Below are 13795 nucleotides of genomic sequence, written 5' to 3'. Positions count from 1 at the left end.
AAGGTTCAAATTGAACAGCTGCTGTCAACGGCCATTCTAAGCTGAATGTGCCTGCTCTCGTCAGATCGCAGCAACAATGCAGCTTAAGGCTTGGCAAGTACCAGCATGGGAGACTGGCTGGGAATCCCAAGTTCCGTTGACCTTTTTGAACCTGAAAATTGTGTTAGTTTCTCTATGGGATAGTAAAAGAAGGTTCAAATTGAACAGCTGCTGTCAACGGCCATTCTAAGCTGAATGTGCCTGCTCTCGTCAGATCGCAGCAGCAATGCAGCTTAAGGCTTGGCAAGTACCAGCATGGGAGACTGGCTGGAAATCCCAAGTTCTGTTGACCTTTTTGAATCTGAAAATTGTGTTAGTTTTTCTATGAGATAGTAAAAGAAAGTTCAAATTGAACAGCTGCTGTCAACGGCCATTCTAAGCTGAATGTGCCTGCTCTCGTCAGATCGCAGCAGCAATGCAGCTTAAGGCTTGGCAAGTACCAGCATGGGAGACTGGCTGGAAATCCCAAGTTCTGTTGACCTTTTTGAATCTGAAAATTGTGTTAGTTTTTCTATGAGATAGTAAAAGAAAGTTCAAATTGAACAGCTGCTGTCAATGGCCATTCTAAGCTGAATGTGCCTGCTCTCGTCAGATCGCAGCAGCTTAAGGCTTGGCAAGTACCAGCATGGGAGACTGGCTGGGAATCCCAAGTTCCGTTGACCTTTTTGAACCTGAAAATTGTGTTAGTTTCTCTATGAGATAGTAAAAGAAGGTTCAAATTGAACAGCTGCTGTCAACGGCCATTCTAAGCTGAATGTGCCTGCTCTTATCAGATCGCAGCAGCAATGTAGCTTAAGGCTTGGCAAGTACCAGCATGGGAGACTGGCTGGGAATCCCAAGTTCCGTTGACCTTTTTGAACCTGAAAATTGTGTTAGTTTCTCTATGAGATAGTAAAAGAAGGTTCAAATTGAACAGCTGCTGTCAACGGCCATTCTAAGCTGAATGTGCCTGCTCTCGTCAGATCGCAGCAGCAATGCAGCTTAAGGCTTGGCAAGTACCAGCATGGGAGACTGGCTGGGAATCCCAAGTTCCGTTGACCTTTTTGAACCTGAAAATTGTTAGTTTCTCTGTCAAAGATGGTAAAAGAAGGTTCAAATTGAACAGCTGCTGTCAACGGCCATTCTAAGCTGAATGTGCCTGCTCTCGTCAGATCGCAGCAGCAATGCAGCTTAAGGCTTGACAAGTAACAGCATGGGAGACTGGCTGGGAATCCCAAGTTCCGTTGACCTTTTTGAACCTGAAAATTGTGTTAGTTTCTCTATGAGATAGTAAAAGAAGGTTCAAATTGAACAGCTGCTGTCAACAGCCATTCTAAGCTGAATGTGCCTGCTCTCGTCAGATCGCAGCAGCAATGCAGCTTAAGGCTTGGCAAGTACCAGCATGGGAGACTGGCTGGGAATCCCAAGTTCTGTTGACCTTTTTGAACCTGAAAATTGTGTTAGTTTCTCTATGAGATAGTAAAAGAAGGTTCAAATTGAACAGCTGCTGTCAACGGCCATTCTAAGCTGAATGTGCCTGCTCTCGTCAGATAGCAGCAGCAATGCAGCTTAAGGCTTGGCAAGTACCAGCATGGGAGACTGGCTGGGAATCCCAAGTTCCGTTGACCTTTTTGAACCTGAAAATTGTGTTAGTTTCTCTATGAGATAGTAAAAGAAGGTTCAAATTGAACAGCTGCTGTCAACGGCCATTCTAAGCTGAATGTGCGTGCTCTTGTCGGATCACAGCAGCGATGCAGCTTAAGGCTTGGCAAGTACCAGCATGGGAGACTGGCTGCGAATCCCAAGTTCCGTTGACCTTTTTGAACCTGAAAATTGTGTTAGTTTCTCTATGAGATAGTAAAAGAAGGTTCAAACTGAACAGCTGCTGTCAACGGCCATTCTAAGCTGAATGTTCCTGCTCTCATCAGATCGCAGCATCAATGCAGCTTAAGGCTTGGCAAGTACCAGCATGGGAGACTGGCTGGGAATCCCAAGTTCCGTTGACCTTTTTGAACCTGAAAATTGTGTTAGTTTCTCTATGAGATAGTAAAAGAAGGTTCAAATTGAACAGCTGCTGTCAACGGCCATTCTAAGCTGAATGTGCGTGCTCTTGTCGGATCACAGCAGCGATGCAGCTTAAGGCTTGGCAAGTACCAGCATGGGAGACTGGCTGCGAATCCCAAGTTCCGTTGACCTTTTTGAACCTGAAAATTGTGTTAGTTTCTCTATGAGATAGTAAAAGAAGGTTCAAACTGAACAGCTGCTGTCAACAGCCATTCTAAGCTGAATGTGCCTGCTCTCGTCAGATCGCAGCATCAATGCAGCTTAAGGCTTGGCAAGTACCAGCATGGGAGACTGGCTGGGAATCCCAAGTTCCGTTGACCTTTTTGAACCTGAAAATTGTGTTAGTTTCTCTATGAGATAGTAAAAGAAGGTTCAAATTGAACAGCTGCTGTCAACGGCCTTTCTAAGCTGAATGTGTGTGCTCTTGTCAGATCGCAGCAGCGATGCAGCTTAAGGCTTGGCAAGTACCATCATGGGAGACTGGCTGCGAATCCCAAGTTCCGTTGACCTTTTTGAACCTGAAAATTGTGTTAGTTTCTCTATGAGATAGTAAAAGAAGGTTCAAACTGAACAGCTGCTGTCAACGGCCATTCTAAGCTGAATGTGCCTGCTCTCGTCAGATCGCAGCATCAATGCAGCTTAAGGCTTGGCAAGTACCAGCATGGGACACTGGCTGGGAATCCCAAGTTCCGTTGACCTTTTTGAACCTGAAAATTGTGTTAGTTTCTCTATGAGATAGTAAAAGAAGGTTCAAATTGAACAGCTGCTGTCAACGGCCATTCTAAGCTGAATGTGCCTGCTCTCGTCAGATCGCAGCAGCAATGCAGCTTAAGGCTTGGCAAGTACCAGCATGGGAGACTGGCTGGGAATCCCAAGTTCCGTTGACCTTTTTGAACCTGAAAATTGTGTTAGTTTCTCTATGAGATAGTAAAAGAAAGTAGAAATTAGGCAGCTGCTGTCAACGGCCATTCTAAGCTGAATGTGCCTGCTCTCGTCAGATCGCAGCAGCAATGCAGCTTAAGGCTTGGCAAGTACCAGCATGGGAGACTGGCTGGGAATCCCAAGTTCTGTTGACCTTTTTGAACCTGAAAATTGTGTTAGTTTCTCTATGAGATAGTAAAAGAAGGTTCAAATTGAACAGCTGCTGTCAACGGCCATTCTAAGCTGAATGTGCCTGCTCTCATCAGATCGCAGCAGATTAAGGCTTGGCAAGTACCAGCATGGGAGACTGGCTGGGAATCCCAAGTTCCGTTGACCTTTTTGAACCTGAAAATTGTGTTAGTTTCTCTATGAGATAGTAAAAGAAGGTTCAAACTGAACAGCTGCTGTCAACGGCCATTCTAAGCTGAATGTGCCTGCTCTCGTCAGATCGCAGCAGCAATGCAGCTTAAGGCTTGGCAAGTACCAGCATGGGAGACTGGCTGGGAATCCCAAGTTCCGTTGACCTTTTTGAACCTGAAAATTGTGTTAGTTTCTCTATGAGATAGTAAAAGAAAGTAGAAATTAGGCAGCTGCTGTCAACGGCCATTCTAAGCTGAATGTGCCTGCTCTCGTCAGATCGCAGCAGCAATGCAGCTTAAGGCTTGGCAAGTACCAGCATGGGAGACTGGCTGGGAATCCCAAGTTCTGTTGACCTTTTTGAACCTGAAAATTTTGTTAGTTTCTCTATGAGATAGTAAAAGAAGGTTCAAAATGAACAGCTGCTGTCAACGGCCATTCTAAGCTGAATGTGCCTGCTCTCATCAGATCGCAGCAGCTTAAGGCTTGGCAAGTACCAGCATGGGAGACTGGCTGGGAATCCCAAGTTCCGTTGACCTTTTTGAACCTGAAAATTGTGTTAGTTTCTCTATGAGATAGTAAAAGAAGGTTCAAACTGAACAGCTGCTGTCAACGGCCATTCTAAGCTGAATGTGCCTGCTCTCGTCAGATCGCAGCAGCAATGCAGCTTAAGGCTTGGCAAGTACCAGCATGGGAGACTGGCTGGGAATCCCAAGTTCCGTTGACCTTTTTGAACCTGAAAATTGAGTTAGTTTCTCTATGAGATAGTAAAAGAAGGTTCAAATTGAACAGCTGCTGTCAACAGCCATTCTAAGCTGAATGTGCCTGCTCTCGTCAGATCGCAGCAGCTTAAGGCTTGGCAAGTACCAGCATGGGAGACTGGCTGGGAATCCCAAGTTCCGTTGACCTTTTTGAACCTGAAAATTGTGTTAGTTTCTCTATGAGATAGTAAAAGAAGGTTCAAATTGAACAGCTGCTGTCAACAGCCATTCTAAGCTGAATGTGCCTGCTCTCGTCAGATCGCAGCAGCTTAAGGCTTGGCAAGTACCAGCATGGGAGACTGGCTGGGAATCCCAAGTTCCGTTGACCTTTTTGAACCTGAAAATTGTGTTAGTTTCTCTATGAGATAGTAAAAGAAGGTTCAAATTGAACAGCTGCTGTCAACGGCCATTCTAAGCTGAATGTGCCTGCTCTCGTCAGATCGCAGCAGCAATGCAGCTTAAGGCTTGGCAAGTACCAGCATGGGAGACTGGCTGGGAATCCCAAGTTCCGTTGACCTTTTTGAACCTGAAAATTGTGTTAGTTTCTCTATGGGATAGTAAAAGAAGGTTCAAATTGAACAGCTGCTGTCAACGGCCATTCTAAGCTGAATGTGCCTGCTCTCGTCAGATCGCAGCAGCAATGCAGCTTAAGGCTTGGCAAGTACCAGCATGGGAGACTGGCTGGAAATCCCAAGTTCTGTTGACCTTTTTGAATCTGAAAATTGTGTTAGTTTTTCTATGAGATAGTAAAAGAAAGTTCAAATTGAACAGCTGCTGTCAACGGCCATTCTAAGCTGAATGTGCCTGCTCTCGTCAGATCGCAGCAGCAATGCAGCTTAAGGCTTGGCAAGTACCAGCATGGGAGACTGGCTGGGAATCCCAAGTTCTGTTGACCTTTTTGAACCTGAAAATTGTGTTAGTTTCTCTATGGGATAGTAAAAGAAGGTTCAAATTGAACAGCTGCTGTCAACGGCCATTCTAAGCTGAATGTGCCTGCTCTCGTCAGATCGCAGCAGCAATGCAGCTTAAGGCTTGGCAAGTACCAGCATGGGAGACTGGCTGGAAATCCCAAGTTCTGTTGACCTTTTTGAATCTGAAAATTGTGTTAGTTTTTCTATGAGATAGTAAAAGAAAGTTCAAATTGAACAGCTGCTGTCAACGGCCATTCTAAGCTGAATGTGCCTGCTCTCGTCAGATCGCAGCAGCAATGCAGCTTAAGGCTTGGCAAGTACCAGCATGGGAGACTGGCTGGAAATCCCAAGTTCTGTTGACCTTTTTGAATCTGAAAATTGTGTTAGTTTTTCTATGAGATAGTAAAAGAAAGTTCAAATTGAACAGCTGCTGTCAATGGCCATTCTAAGCTGAATGTGCCTGCTCTCGTCAGATCGCAGCAGCTTAAGGCTTGGCAAGTACCAGCATGGGAGACTGGCTGGGAATCCCAAGTTCTGTTGACCTTTTTAAACCTGAAAATTGTGTTAGTTTCTCTATGAGATAGTAAAAGAAGGTTCAAATTGAACAGCTGCTGTCAACGGCCATTCTAAGCTGAATGTGCCTGCTCTCATCAGATCGCAGCAGCAATGTAGCTTAAGGCTTGGCAAGTACCAGCATGGGAGACTGGCTGGGAATCCCAAGTTCCGTTGACCTTTTTGAACCTGAAAATTGTGTTAGTTTCTCTATGAGATAGTAAAAGAAGGTTCAAATTGAACAGCTGCTGTCAACGGCCATTCTAAGCTGAATGTGCCTGCTCTCGTCAGATCGCAGCAGCAATGCAGCTTAAGGCTTGGCAAGTACCAGCATGGGAGACTGGCTGGGAATCCCAAGTTCCGTTGACCTTTTTGAACCTGAAAATTGTTAGTTTCTCTGTCAAAGATGGTAAAAGAAGGTTCAAATTGAACAGCTGCTGTCAACGGCCATTCTAAGCTGAATGTGCCTGCTCTCGTCAGATCGCAGCAGCAATGCAGCTTAAGGCTTGGCAAGTAACAGCATGGGAGACTGGCTGGGAATCCCAAGTTCCGTTGACCTTTTTGAACCTGAAAATTGTGTTAGTTTCTCTATGAGATAGTAAAAGAAGGTTCAAATTGAACAGCTGCTGTCAACGGCCATTCTAAGCTGAATGTGCCTGCTCTCGTCAGATCGCAGCAGCAATGCAGCTTAAGGCTTGGCAAGTACCAGCATGGGAGACTGGCTGGGAATCCCAAGTTCTGTTGACCTTTTTGAACCTGAAAATTGTGTTAGTTTCTCTATGAGATAGTAAAAGAAGGTTCAAATTGAACAGCTGCTGTCAACGGCCATTCTAAGCTGAATGTGCCTGCTCTCGTCAGATAGCAGCAGCAATGCAGCTTAAGGCTTGGCAAGTACCAGCATGGGAGACTGGCTGGGAATCCCAAGTTCTGTTGACCTTTTTGAACCTGAAAATTGTGTTAGTTTCTCTATGAGATAGTAAAAGAAGGTTCAAATTGAACAGCTGCTGTCAACGGCCATTCTAAGCTGAATGTGCGTGCTCTTGTCGGATCACAGCAGCGATGCAGCTTAAGGCTTGGCAAGTACCAGCATGGGAGACTGGCTGCGAATCCCAAGTTCCGTTGACCTTTTTGAACCTGAAAATTGTGTTAGTTTCTCTATGAGATAGTAAAAGAAGGTTCAAACTGAACAGCTGCTGTCAACGGCCATTCTAAGCTGAATGTGCCTGCTCTCGTCAGATCGCAGCAGCAATGCAGCTTAAGGCTTGGCAAGTACCAGCATGGGAGACTGGCTGGGAATCCCAAGTTCCGTTGACCTTTTTGAACCTGAAAATTGTGTTAGTTTCTCTATGAGATAGTAAAAGAAGGTTCAAATTGAACAGCTGCTGTCAACGGCCATTCTAAGCTGAATGTGCGTGCTCTTGTCGGATCACAGCAGCGATGCAGCTTAAGGCTTGGCAAGTACCAGCATGGGAGACTGGCTGCGAATCCCAAGTTCCGTTGACCTTTTTGAACCTGAAAATTGTGTTAGTTTCTCTATGAGATAGTAAAAGAAGGTTCAAACTGAACAGCTGCTGTCAACAGCCATTCTAAGCTGAATGTGCCTGCTCTCGTCAGATCGCAGCATCAATGCAGCTTAAGGCTTGGCAAGTACCAGCATGGGAGACTGGCTGGGAATCCCAAGTTCCGTTGACCTTTTTGAACCTGAAAATTGTGTTAGTTTCTCTATGAGATAGTAAAAGAAAGTAGAAATTAGGCAGCTGCTGTCAACGGCCATTCTAAGCTGAATGTGCCTGCTCTCGTCAGATCGCAGCAGCAATGCAGCTTAAGGCTTGGCAAGTACCAGCATGGGAGACTGGCTGGGAATCCCAAGTTCCGTTGACCTTTTTGAACCTGAAAATTGTGTTAGTTTCTCTATGGGATAGTAAAAGAAGGTTCAAATTGAACAGCTGCTGTCAACGGCCATTCTAAGCTGAATGTGCCTGCTCTCGTCAGATCGCAGCAGCAATGCAGCTTAAGGCTTGGCAAGTACCAGCATGGGAGACTGGCTGGGAATCCCAAGTTCTGTTGACCTTTTTGAACCTGAAAATTGTGTTAGTTTCTCTATGAGATAGTAAAAGAAGGTTCAAATTGAACAGCTGCTGTCAACGGCCATTCTAAGCTGAATGTGCCTGCTCTCGTCAGATCGCAGCAACAATGCAGCTTAAGGCTTGGCAAGTACCAGCATGGGAGACTGGCTGGGAATCCCAAGTTCCGTTGACCTTTTTGAACCTGAAAATTGTGTTAGTTTCTCTATGGGATAGTAAAAGAAGGTTCAAATTGAACAGCTGCTGTCAACGGCCATTCTAAGCTGAATGTGCCTGCTCTCGTCAGATCGCAGCAGCAATGCAGCTTAAGGCTTGGCAAGTACCAGCATGGGAGACTGGCTGGAAATCCCAAGTTCTGTTGACCTTTTTGAATCTGAAAATTGTGTTAGTTTTTCTATGAGATAGTAAAAGAAAGTTCAAATTGAACAGCTGCTGTCAACGGCCATTCTAAGCTGAATGTGCCTGCTCTCGTCAGATCGCAGCAGCAATGCAGCTTAAGGCTTGGCAAGTACCAGCATGGGAGACTGGCTGGAAATCCCAAGTTCTGTTGACCTTTTTGAATCTGAAAATTGTGTTAGTTTTTCTATGAGATAGTAAAAGAAAGTTCAAATTGAACAGCTGCTGTCAATGGCCATTCTAAGCTGAATGTGCCTGCTCTCGTCAGATCGCAGCAGCTTAAGGCTTGGCAAGTACCAGCATGGGAGACTGGCTGGGAATCCCAAGTTCCGTTGACCTTTTTGAACCTGAAAATTGTGTTAGTTTCTCTATGAGATAGTAAAAGAAGGTTCAAATTGAACAGCTGCTGTCAACGGCCATTCTAAGCTGAATGTGCCTGCTCTTATCAGATCGCAGCAGCAATGTAGCTTAAGGCTTGGCAAGTACCAGCATGGGAGACTGGTTGGGAATCCCAAGTTCCGTTGACCTTTTTGAACCTGAAAATTGTGTTAGTTTCTCTATGAGATAGTAAAAGAAGGTTCAAATTGAACAGCTGCTGTCAACGGCCATTCTAAGCTGAATGTGCCTGCTCTCGTCAGATCGCAGCAGCAATGCAGCTTAAGGCTTGGCAAGTACCAGCATGGGAGACTGGCTGGGAATCCCAAGTTCTGTTGACCTTTTTGAACCTGAAAATTGTGTTAGTTTCTCTATGAGATAGTAAAAGAAGGTTCAAATTGAACAGCTGCTGTCAACGGCCATTCTAAGCTGAATGTGCCTGCTCTCGTCAGATAGCAGCAGCAATGCAGCTTAAGGCTTGGCAAGTACCAGCATGGGAGACTGGCTGGGAATCCCAAGTTCCGTTGACCTTTTTGAACCTGAAAATTGTGTTAGTTTCTCTATGAGATAGTAAAAGAAGGTTCAAATTGAACAGCTGCTGTCAACGGCCATTCTAAGCTGAATGTGCGTGCTCTTGTCGGATCACAGCAGCGATGCAGCTTAAGGCTTGGCAAGTACCAGCATGGGAGACTGGCTGCGAATCCCAAGTTCCGTTGACCTTTTTGAACCTGAAAATTGTGTTAGTTTCTCTATGAGATAGTAAAAGAAGGTTCAAACTGAACAGCTGCTGTCAACGGCCATTCTAAGCTGAATGTTCCTGCTCTCATCAGATCGCAGCATCAATGCAGCTTAAGGCTTGGCAAGTACCAGCATGGGAGACTGGCTGGGAATCCCAAGTTCCGTTGACCTTTTTGAACCTGAAAATTGTGTTAGTTTCTCTATGAGATAGTAAAAGAAGGTTCAAATTGAACAGCTGCTGTCAACGGCCATTCTAAGCTGAATGTGCGTGCTCTTGTCGGATCACAGCAGCGATGCAGCTTAAGGCTTGGCAAGTACCAGCATGGGAGACTGGCTGGGAATCCCAAGTTCCGTTGACCTTTTTGAACCTGAAAATTGTGTTAGTTTCTCTATGAGATAGTAAAAGAAGGTTCAAACTGAACAGCTGCTGTCAACAGCCATTCTAAGCTGAATGTGCCTGCTCTCGTCAGATCGCAGCATCAATGCAGCTTAAGGCTTGGCAAGTACCAGCATGGGAGACTGGCTGGGAATCCCAAGTTCCGTTGACCTTTTTGAACCTGAAAATTGTGTTAGTTTCTCTATGAGATAGTAAAAGAAGGTTCAAATTGAACAGCTGCTGTCAACGGCCTTTCTAAGCTGAATGTGTGTGCTCTTGTCAGATCGCAGCAGCGATGCAGCTTAAGGCTTGGCAAGTACCATCATGGGAGACTGGCTGCGAATCCCAAGTTCCGTTGACCTTTTTGAACCTGAAAATTGTGTTAGTTTCTCTATGAGATAGTAAAAGAAGGTTCAAACTGAACAGCTGCTGTCAACGGCCATTCTAAGCTGAATGTGCCTGCTCTCGTCAGATCGCAGCATCAATGCAGCTTAAGGCTTGGCAAGTACCAGCATGGGACACTGGCTGGGAATCCCAAGTTCCGTTGACCTTTTTGAACCTGAAAATTGTGTTAGTTTCTCTATGAGATAGTAAAAGAAGGTTCAAATTGAACAGCTGCTGTCAACGGCCATTCTAAGCTGAATGTGCCTGCTCTCGTCAGATCGCAGCAGCAATGCAGCTTAAGGCTTGGCAAGTACCAGCATGGGAGACTGGCTGGGAATCCCAAGTTCCGTTGACCTTTTTGAACCTGAAAATTGTGTTAGTTTCTCTATGAGATAGTAAAAGAAAGTAGAAATTAGGCAGCTGCTGTCAACGGCCATTCTAAGCTGAATGTGCCTGCTCTCGTCAGATCGCAGCAGCAATGCAGCTTAAGGCTTGGCAAGTACCAGCATGGGAGACTGGCTGGGAATCCCAAGTTCTGTTGACCTTTTTGAACCTGAAAATTGTGTTAGTTTCTCTATGAGATAGTAAAAGAAGGTTCAAATTGAACAGCTGCTGTCAACGGCCATTCTAAGCTGAATGTGCCTGCTCTCATCAGATCGCAGCAGATTAAGGCTTGGCAAGTACCAGCATGGGAGACTGGCTGGGAATCCCAAGTTCCGTTGACCTTTTTGAACCTGAAAATTGTGTTAGTTTCTCTATGAGATAGTAAAAGAAGGTTCAAACTGAACAGCTGCTGTCAACGGCCATTCTAAGCTGAATGTGCCTGCTCTCGTCAGATCGCAGCAGCAATGCAGCTTAAGGCTTGGCAAGTACCAGCATGGGAGACTGGCTGGGAATCCCAAGTTCCGTTGACCTTTTTGAACCTGAAAATTGTGTTAGTTTCTCTATGAGATAGTAAAAGAAAGTAGAAATTAGGCAGCTGCTGTCAACGGCCATTCTAAGCTGAATGTGCCTGCTCTCGTCAGATCGCAGCAGCAATGCAGCTTAAGGCTTGGCAAGTACCAGCATGGGAGACTGGCTGGGAATCCCAAGTTCTGTTGACCTTTTTGAACCTGAAAATTTTGTTAGTTTCTCTATGAGATAGTAAAAGAAGGTTCAAAATGAACAGCTGCTGTCAACGGCCATTCTAAGCTGAATGTGCCTGCTCTCATCAGATCGCAGCAGCTTAAGGCTTGGCAAGTACCAGCATGGGAGACTGGCTGGGAATCCCAAGTTCCGTTGACCTTTTTGAACCTGAAAATTGTGTTAGTTTCTCTATGAGATAGTAAAAGAAGGTTCAAACTGAACAGCTGCTGTCAACGGCCATTCTAAGCTGAATGTGCCTGCTCTCGTCAGATCGCAGCATCAATGCAGCTTAAGGCTTGGCAAGTACCAGCATGGGAGACTGGCTGGGAATCCCAAGTTCCGTTGACCTTTTTGAACCTGAAAATTGTGTTAGTTTCTCTATGGGATAGTAAAAGAAGGTTCAAATTGAACAGCTGCTGTCAACGGCCATTCTAAGCTGAATGTGCCTGCTCTCGTCAGATCGCAGCAGCAATGCAGCTTAAGGCTTGGCAAGTACCAGCATGGGAGACTGGCTGGAAATCCCAAGTTCTGTTGACCTTTTTGAATCTGAAAATTGTGTTAGTTTTTCTATGAGATAGTAAAAGAAAGTTCAAATTGAACAGCTGCTGTCAACGGCCATTCTAAGCTGAATGTGCCTGCTCTCGTCAGATCGCAGCAGCAATGCAGCTTAAGGCTTGGCAAGTACCAGCATGGGAGACTGGCTGGGAATCCCAAGTTCTGTTGACCTTTTTGAACCTGAAAATTGTGTTAGTTTCTCTATGGGATAGTAAAAGAAGGTTCAAATTGAACAGCTGCTGTCAACGGCCATTCTAAGCTGAATGTGCCTGCTCTCGTCAGATCGCAGCAGCAATGCAGCTTAAGGCTTGGCAAGTACCAGCATGGGAGACTGGCTGGAAATCCCAAGTTCTGTTGACCTTTTTGAATCTGAAAATTGTGTTAGTTTTTCTATGAGATAGTAAAAGAAAGTTCAAATTGAACAGCTGCTGTCAACGGCCATTCTAAGCTGAATGTGCCTGCTCTCGTCAGATCGCAGCAGCAATGCAGCTTAAGGCTTGGCAAGTACCAGCATGGGAGACTGGCTGGAAATCCCAAGTTCTGTTGACCTTTTTGAATCTGAAAATTGTGTTAGTTTTTCTATGAGATAGTAAAAGAAAGTTCAAATTGAACAGCTGCTGTCAATGGCCATTCTAAGCTGAATGTGCCTGCTCTCGTCAGATCGCAGCAGCTTAAGGCTTGGCAAGTACCAGCATGGGAGACTGGCTGGGAATCCCAAGTTCCGTTGACCTTTTTAAACCTGAAAATTGTGTTAGTTTCTCTATGAGATAGTAAAAGAAGGTTCAAATTGAACAGCTGCTGTCAACGGCCATTCTAAGCTGAATGTGCCTGCTCTCATCAGATCGCAGCAGCAATGTAGCTTAAGGCTTGGCAAGTACCAGCATGGGAGACTGGCTGGGAATCCCAAGTTCCGTTGACCTTTTTGAACCTGAAAATTGTGTTAGTTTCTCTATGAGATAGTAAAAGAAGGTTCAAATTGAACAGCTGCTGTCAACGGCCATTCTAAGCTGAATGTGCCTGCTCTCGTCAGATCGCAGCAGCAATGCAGCTTAAGGCTTGGCAAGTACCAGCATGGGAGACTGGCTGGGAATCCCAAGTTCCGTTGACCTTTTTGAACCTGAAAATTGTTAGTTTCTCTGTCAAAGATGGTAAAAGAAGGTTCAAATTGAACAGCTGCTGTCAACGGCCATTCTAAGCTGAATGTGCCTGCTCTCGTCAGATCGCAGCAGCAATGCAGCTTAAGGCTTGGCAAGTAACAGCATGGGAGACTGGCTGGGAATCCCAAGTTCCGTTGACCTTTTTGAACCTGAAAATTGTGTTAGTTTCTCTATGAGATAGTAAAAGAAGGTTCAAATTGAACAGCTGCTGTCAACGGCCATTCTAAGCTGAATGTGCCTGCTCTCGTCAGATCGCAGCAGCAATGCAGCTTAAGGCTTGGCAAGTACCAGCATGGGAGACTGGCTGGGAATCCCAAGTTCTGTTGACCTTTTTGAACCTGAAAATTGTGTTAGTTTCTCTATGAGATAGTAAAAGAAGGTTCAAATTGAACAGCTGCTGTCAACGGCCATTCTAAGCTGAATGTGCCTGCTCTCGTCAGATAGCAGCAGCAATGCAGCTTAAGGCTTGGCAAGTACCATCATGGGAGACTGGCTGGGAATCCCAAGTTCTGTTGACCTTTTTGAACCTGAAAATTGTGTTAGTTTCTCTATGAGATAGTAAAAGAAGGTTCAAATTGAACAGCTGCTGTCAACGGCCATTCTAAGCTGAATGTGCGTGCTCTTGTCGGATCACAGCAGCGATGCAGCTTAAGGCTTGGCAAGTACCAGCATGGGAGACTGGCTGCGAATCCCAAGTTCCGTTGACCTTTTTGAACCTGAAAATTGTGTTAGTTTCTCTATGAGATAGTAAAAGAAGGTTCAAACTGAACAGCTGCTGTCAACGGCCATTCTAAGCTGAATGTGCCTGCTCTCGTCAGATCGCAGCAGCAATGCAGCTTAAGGCTTGGCAAGTACCAGCATGGGAGACTGGCTGGGAATCCCAAGTTCCGTTGACCTTTTTGAACCTGAAAATTGTGTTAGTTTCTCTATGAGATAGTAAAAGAAGGTTCAAATTGAACAGCTGCTGTCAACGGCCATTCTAAGCTGAATGTGCGTGCTCTTGTCGGATCACAGCAGCGAT

The 13795-nt window shown here is 45.3% G+C and overlaps 54 pseudogenes; all 54 read left to right on the top strand.

Moving 5' to 3' along the window:
* The first annotated feature begins 23 nt into the window (after positions 1–23).
* On the top strand, positions 24–142 carry LOC140086141 (5S ribosomal RNA; annotated as a pseudogene).
* Positions 143–212: 70 nt separating this feature from the next.
* Positions 213–331, top strand: LOC140090675 (5S ribosomal RNA; annotated as a pseudogene).
* A 70-nt stretch (positions 332–401) lies between these two features.
* On the top strand, positions 402–520 carry LOC140090674 (5S ribosomal RNA; annotated as a pseudogene).
* A 251-nt stretch (positions 521–771) lies between these two features.
* LOC140092567 (5S ribosomal RNA) lies at positions 772–890 on the top strand (annotated as a pseudogene).
* A 70-nt stretch (positions 891–960) lies between these two features.
* On the top strand, positions 961–1079 carry LOC140099451 (5S ribosomal RNA; annotated as a pseudogene).
* Positions 1080–1149: 70 nt separating this feature from the next.
* On the top strand, positions 1150–1268 carry LOC140093656 (5S ribosomal RNA; annotated as a pseudogene).
* A 70-nt stretch (positions 1269–1338) lies between these two features.
* LOC140081824 (5S ribosomal RNA) lies at positions 1339–1457 on the top strand (annotated as a pseudogene).
* Positions 1458–1527: 70 nt separating this feature from the next.
* LOC140089769 (5S ribosomal RNA) lies at positions 1528–1646 on the top strand (annotated as a pseudogene).
* Positions 1647–1905: 259 nt separating this feature from the next.
* Positions 1906–2024, top strand: LOC140082044 (5S ribosomal RNA; annotated as a pseudogene).
* Positions 2025–2283: 259 nt separating this feature from the next.
* Positions 2284–2402, top strand: LOC140095267 (5S ribosomal RNA; annotated as a pseudogene).
* A 259-nt stretch (positions 2403–2661) lies between these two features.
* LOC140091530 (5S ribosomal RNA) lies at positions 2662–2780 on the top strand (annotated as a pseudogene).
* A 70-nt stretch (positions 2781–2850) lies between these two features.
* On the top strand, positions 2851–2969 carry LOC140099450 (5S ribosomal RNA; annotated as a pseudogene).
* Positions 2970–3039: 70 nt separating this feature from the next.
* On the top strand, positions 3040–3158 carry LOC140080236 (5S ribosomal RNA; annotated as a pseudogene).
* A 251-nt stretch (positions 3159–3409) lies between these two features.
* On the top strand, positions 3410–3528 carry LOC140099449 (5S ribosomal RNA; annotated as a pseudogene).
* Positions 3529–3598: 70 nt separating this feature from the next.
* On the top strand, positions 3599–3717 carry LOC140080235 (5S ribosomal RNA; annotated as a pseudogene).
* Positions 3718–3968: 251 nt separating this feature from the next.
* LOC140099448 (5S ribosomal RNA) lies at positions 3969–4087 on the top strand (annotated as a pseudogene).
* A 432-nt stretch (positions 4088–4519) lies between these two features.
* On the top strand, positions 4520–4638 carry LOC140099447 (5S ribosomal RNA; annotated as a pseudogene).
* A 70-nt stretch (positions 4639–4708) lies between these two features.
* Positions 4709–4827, top strand: LOC140090673 (5S ribosomal RNA; annotated as a pseudogene).
* A 70-nt stretch (positions 4828–4897) lies between these two features.
* Positions 4898–5016, top strand: LOC140080234 (5S ribosomal RNA; annotated as a pseudogene).
* Positions 5017–5086: 70 nt separating this feature from the next.
* LOC140090672 (5S ribosomal RNA) lies at positions 5087–5205 on the top strand (annotated as a pseudogene).
* A 70-nt stretch (positions 5206–5275) lies between these two features.
* LOC140090671 (5S ribosomal RNA) lies at positions 5276–5394 on the top strand (annotated as a pseudogene).
* Positions 5395–5645: 251 nt separating this feature from the next.
* On the top strand, positions 5646–5764 carry LOC140082285 (5S ribosomal RNA; annotated as a pseudogene).
* A 70-nt stretch (positions 5765–5834) lies between these two features.
* On the top strand, positions 5835–5953 carry LOC140099446 (5S ribosomal RNA; annotated as a pseudogene).
* Positions 5954–6023: 70 nt separating this feature from the next.
* Positions 6024–6142, top strand: LOC140091441 (5S ribosomal RNA; annotated as a pseudogene).
* A 70-nt stretch (positions 6143–6212) lies between these two features.
* Positions 6213–6331, top strand: LOC140080233 (5S ribosomal RNA; annotated as a pseudogene).
* Positions 6332–6401: 70 nt separating this feature from the next.
* Positions 6402–6520, top strand: LOC140091615 (5S ribosomal RNA; annotated as a pseudogene).
* A 259-nt stretch (positions 6521–6779) lies between these two features.
* Positions 6780–6898, top strand: LOC140099445 (5S ribosomal RNA; annotated as a pseudogene).
* A 259-nt stretch (positions 6899–7157) lies between these two features.
* Positions 7158–7276, top strand: LOC140095266 (5S ribosomal RNA; annotated as a pseudogene).
* Positions 7277–7346: 70 nt separating this feature from the next.
* LOC140099443 (5S ribosomal RNA) lies at positions 7347–7465 on the top strand (annotated as a pseudogene).
* A 70-nt stretch (positions 7466–7535) lies between these two features.
* Positions 7536–7654, top strand: LOC140080232 (5S ribosomal RNA; annotated as a pseudogene).
* A 70-nt stretch (positions 7655–7724) lies between these two features.
* LOC140086129 (5S ribosomal RNA) lies at positions 7725–7843 on the top strand (annotated as a pseudogene).
* A 70-nt stretch (positions 7844–7913) lies between these two features.
* Positions 7914–8032, top strand: LOC140090670 (5S ribosomal RNA; annotated as a pseudogene).
* A 70-nt stretch (positions 8033–8102) lies between these two features.
* LOC140090669 (5S ribosomal RNA) lies at positions 8103–8221 on the top strand (annotated as a pseudogene).
* A 251-nt stretch (positions 8222–8472) lies between these two features.
* On the top strand, positions 8473–8591 carry LOC140094459 (5S ribosomal RNA; annotated as a pseudogene).
* Positions 8592–8661: 70 nt separating this feature from the next.
* LOC140080231 (5S ribosomal RNA) lies at positions 8662–8780 on the top strand (annotated as a pseudogene).
* A 70-nt stretch (positions 8781–8850) lies between these two features.
* On the top strand, positions 8851–8969 carry LOC140089768 (5S ribosomal RNA; annotated as a pseudogene).
* A 259-nt stretch (positions 8970–9228) lies between these two features.
* LOC140082043 (5S ribosomal RNA) lies at positions 9229–9347 on the top strand (annotated as a pseudogene).
* A 259-nt stretch (positions 9348–9606) lies between these two features.
* Positions 9607–9725, top strand: LOC140095265 (5S ribosomal RNA; annotated as a pseudogene).
* Positions 9726–9984: 259 nt separating this feature from the next.
* On the top strand, positions 9985–10103 carry LOC140091529 (5S ribosomal RNA; annotated as a pseudogene).
* Positions 10104–10173: 70 nt separating this feature from the next.
* LOC140099441 (5S ribosomal RNA) lies at positions 10174–10292 on the top strand (annotated as a pseudogene).
* Positions 10293–10362: 70 nt separating this feature from the next.
* On the top strand, positions 10363–10481 carry LOC140080230 (5S ribosomal RNA; annotated as a pseudogene).
* A 251-nt stretch (positions 10482–10732) lies between these two features.
* On the top strand, positions 10733–10851 carry LOC140099440 (5S ribosomal RNA; annotated as a pseudogene).
* A 70-nt stretch (positions 10852–10921) lies between these two features.
* Positions 10922–11040, top strand: LOC140080229 (5S ribosomal RNA; annotated as a pseudogene).
* Positions 11041–11291: 251 nt separating this feature from the next.
* LOC140084202 (5S ribosomal RNA) lies at positions 11292–11410 on the top strand (annotated as a pseudogene).
* Positions 11411–11480: 70 nt separating this feature from the next.
* On the top strand, positions 11481–11599 carry LOC140090666 (5S ribosomal RNA; annotated as a pseudogene).
* A 70-nt stretch (positions 11600–11669) lies between these two features.
* Positions 11670–11788, top strand: LOC140080228 (5S ribosomal RNA; annotated as a pseudogene).
* Positions 11789–11858: 70 nt separating this feature from the next.
* Positions 11859–11977, top strand: LOC140090665 (5S ribosomal RNA; annotated as a pseudogene).
* Positions 11978–12047: 70 nt separating this feature from the next.
* On the top strand, positions 12048–12166 carry LOC140090664 (5S ribosomal RNA; annotated as a pseudogene).
* Positions 12167–12417: 251 nt separating this feature from the next.
* Positions 12418–12536, top strand: LOC140082284 (5S ribosomal RNA; annotated as a pseudogene).
* A 70-nt stretch (positions 12537–12606) lies between these two features.
* Positions 12607–12725, top strand: LOC140099439 (5S ribosomal RNA; annotated as a pseudogene).
* A 70-nt stretch (positions 12726–12795) lies between these two features.
* LOC140091439 (5S ribosomal RNA) lies at positions 12796–12914 on the top strand (annotated as a pseudogene).
* Positions 12915–12984: 70 nt separating this feature from the next.
* On the top strand, positions 12985–13103 carry LOC140080226 (5S ribosomal RNA; annotated as a pseudogene).
* Positions 13104–13173: 70 nt separating this feature from the next.
* Positions 13174–13292, top strand: LOC140093688 (5S ribosomal RNA; annotated as a pseudogene).
* A 259-nt stretch (positions 13293–13551) lies between these two features.
* LOC140099438 (5S ribosomal RNA) lies at positions 13552–13670 on the top strand (annotated as a pseudogene).
* Positions 13671–13795: the final 125 nt, after the last annotated feature.

The sequence above is a fragment of the Engystomops pustulosus genome, chromosome 9 (assembly GCF_040894005.1).
Source record: "Engystomops pustulosus chromosome 9, aEngPut4.maternal, whole genome shotgun sequence".
Classification (NCBI taxonomy): domain Eukaryota; kingdom Metazoa; phylum Chordata; class Amphibia; order Anura; family Leptodactylidae; genus Engystomops; species Engystomops pustulosus.
The sequence above is the reverse complement of the archived record's forward strand: the minus strand, read 5'-3'. Positions and strand labels throughout refer to the sequence as shown.